Raw genomic sequence first — 3266 nt, 5'->3', positions numbered from 1 at the left:
ACTTGCATGTGGGGAATCCGGTCTAAATTCAGGGGGAAATGTATGCCTGGAGGCCAATTGCATTGTTGCATTATCCAATCCTGCATTCCAGCTGAAAGATATTTTAATCCCCCTCAGATACCTATGTCTGGGCTTCCAGGTGGCTCAGCATTAAAGAATCCACCTGTAGTGCAGGAGACATGGGTTTGATCCCTGGGTGGGGAAGATCCCCTGGAGGAGGGCATAGCAACCCACTTTAGTGTTTTTGCTGGCAAAATCCCATGGACAGTGGAGCCTGGCAGGCTATGGCATTGCAGGCAGACGCTTTAACCTCTGAGCCACCAGGGAAGCTTATGGTCCAAATGGGGTTGCAAAAAATTAGACATGACTGAAGCACCTGAGCATGCATGCACATACACAGATACCTATGTTTACTCCACAATTGGTTTAGGGCTTAGAAAGGAGGTAGGGTGAGTTCTTGTACCAAGAACCTGCCAATATGGATCACATTCACACCAAAACCAAGAAGAATGCAACCTGGGTCATCACTGAGAAGTACTGCACAAGCTTGGGCAATGAATTCCACACCAGTAAGCATGTGTGTGAGGAGGCTGCCATTATTCCCAGCAAGAAGCTCTGCAACAAGATCACAGGCTCTGTCAAACATCTGATGAAGTGGATTCAGAGGGACCCGGTAAGAGGTATCTCCATCAAGCTGCAGGAGGAAGAGAAAGAGAGGAGGGATAATTATGTGCCTGAGATCTCAGTCTGGATCAGGAGATCACTGAAGTATTAATAGATCCTGACACTAAGGAAACACTGAAGCTCTTGGACTTTGGCAATCTGTCCAATCTGCAGGTCACTCAGCCTATCTTTGGGATGAATTTCAAAACACCAAGTGGAGCTGTTTGAAACTTTCTATAGTGCTGCAATATTGTCAATAAACTTCAGACAACAAAAACAACAAAAAGGAGATAGGCTGTAATTAGCTATCTTTTTTTTTTTTTTTTTTTTTTCAGAGAAAAGCCAACTACTACTTTGAGGAGCTGTTTAAAGAGCAAAATATACATTGTATTGCATTATACATAACACACAATTAATGGAGCTACTAGTGTTAATGTGTATATGTGTGTGTATGTGTTAAATGGCTTTAGTCATGTCCAGCTCTTTGCAACCCTATGGACTGTCACCCACCGGGCTCCTGTGTCTATGAGATTCTCCAGGCAAGATTACTGGAGTGGAATGCCATGTCCTACTTCATGAGATCTTCCCAATCCAGGGATTAAACTCATGTCTCTTATGTCTCCTGCATTGGCTGACTGGTTCTTGCCACTAGCACCGCCTGGGAATTACTACTGTTAACATTTCCATCTTAATTGGTTCATGTTAATGGGAATGATAAATTTGCAGGCCAATACAAACAAATGAGAAGGGACAAAATAAAGGGAAGTGGACAATATCAAAGGTATCAAACACTTATGAAGATGAGAGTACTGATCCAAATTTAATGAATCAACAGAACAAATTCTTGAAGATTATCTTTAACTCTGTTGAAAAATTTAGTACTGAGAAGCTCAACAGGTGATTTTCCCAAGGCCATATACTTGATAAGCATCAGTTCAGTTACTCAGTTGTGTCCAACTCTTTGCGACCCCATGGACTACAGCACGCCAGGCCTCCCTGTCCATCACCCATGCCTAGAGTTTACTCAAACTCATGTTGCTGAGGAAGGCTTTCTTATCTCTCCTTGCTATTCTTTGGAACTCTGCGTTCAAATGGGTATATCTTTCCTTTTCTCATTTGCTTTTCACTTCTCTTCTTTTCACAGCTATTTGTAAGGCCTCCTCAGACAGCCATTTTGCTTTTTTTGCATTTCTTTTTCTTGGCAACGGTCTTGATCCCTGTCTCCTGTACAAAGTCACAAACTTCCCCCATAGATGATAAGGCACTCTGTCTTTCAGATCTAGTCCCTTAAATCTATTTCTCATTTCCACTGTATAATCATAAGGGATTTGATTTAGGTCATACCTCAATGGTCTAGTGGTTTCCCCACTTTCTTCAATTTAAGTCTGAATTTGGCACTAAGGAGTTCATCATCTGAGCCACTGTCAGCTCCCAGTCTTGTTTTTGCTGACTGTATAGAGCTTCTCCATCTTTGGCTGCAAAGAATATAATCAATCTGATTTCAGTGTTGATCATCTGGTGATGTTCATATGTAGAGTCTTCTCTTGTGTTGTTGGAAGAGGGTGTTTGCTATAACCAGTGTGTTCTCTTGCAGAACTCTATTAGCCTTTGCCCCACTTCATTCTGTACTCCAAGGCCAAATTTGCCTATTACTCCAGGTGTTTCTTGACTTCCTACTTTTGCATTCCAGTTTCCTATAATGAAAAGGACATCTTTTGGGGGGTGTTAGTTCTGGAAAATCTTGTAGGTCTTCAACTTCAGCTTCTTCAGCATTACAAGTTGGGGCATAGACTTGGATTACCATGATATTGAATGGTTTGCTTTGGAAATGAACAGAGATCATTCTGTTATTTTTGAGATTGCATCCAACTACTGCATTTCGGACTCTTTTGTTGACTATGATGGCTATTCCATTTCTTCTAAGGGATTCCTGTCCACAGTGTAGATATAATGGTCATCTAAATGACCATTATAGCAAGGAGAGATAAGAAATAGCAAGGACAGATAAGCAAGGATAATAAGATAATAGCAAAGAATAGCAAGGAGAGATAAGAAAGCCTTCCTCAGGAATCATTGCAAAGAAATAGAGGAAAACAAGAGAATGGGAAAGACCAGAGATCTCTTCAAGAAAATTAGAGGAAAAAAGGGAACATCTGATGCAAAGATGGGCTCAATAAAGGACAGAAATGGTACGGAGCTAACAATAGCAGAGATATTGAAAAGAGGTGGCAAGAATACACAGAACAACTGTATAAAAAATATCTTAATGACCCAGAAACTCACAATGGCATGATCACTCACACTCACCTAAGGCCAGACATCCTTGGAATGCAAAGTCAAGTGGGCCTTAGAAGCATCACTACGAACAAAGCTAGTAGAGGTGATGAAATTCCAGTTGAGCTATTGCAAATCCTAAAAGATGATGCTGTAAAAGTGCTGCACTTAATATGTCAGCAAATTTGGAAAACTCAGCAGTGGCCACAAGACTGGAAAAGGTCCATTTTCATTCCAATCCCAAATAAAGGCAATGCCAATGAATGCTCAAACTATTGCATAATTGCACTCATCTCACATACTAGTAAACCAATGCTCAAAATTCTCCA

The 3266-nt window shown here is 41.1% G+C and overlaps 1 pseudogene; it reads left to right on the top strand.

Annotated features, from left to right (window-relative positions):
- The first annotated feature begins 295 nt into the window (after positions 1-295).
- Positions 296-891, top strand: LOC129646717 (40S ribosomal protein S17-like; annotated as a pseudogene).
- The last annotated feature ends 2375 nt before the right edge of the window (positions 892-3266 follow it).

This window comes from Bubalus kerabau, chromosome 3 (assembly GCF_029407905.1).
Source record: "Bubalus kerabau isolate K-KA32 ecotype Philippines breed swamp buffalo chromosome 3, PCC_UOA_SB_1v2, whole genome shotgun sequence".
NCBI classification, from domain to species: Eukaryota; Metazoa; Chordata; class Mammalia; order Artiodactyla; family Bovidae; genus Bubalus; species Bubalus kerabau.
The sequence above is the reverse complement of the archived record's forward strand: the minus strand, read 5'-3'. Positions and strand labels throughout refer to the sequence as shown.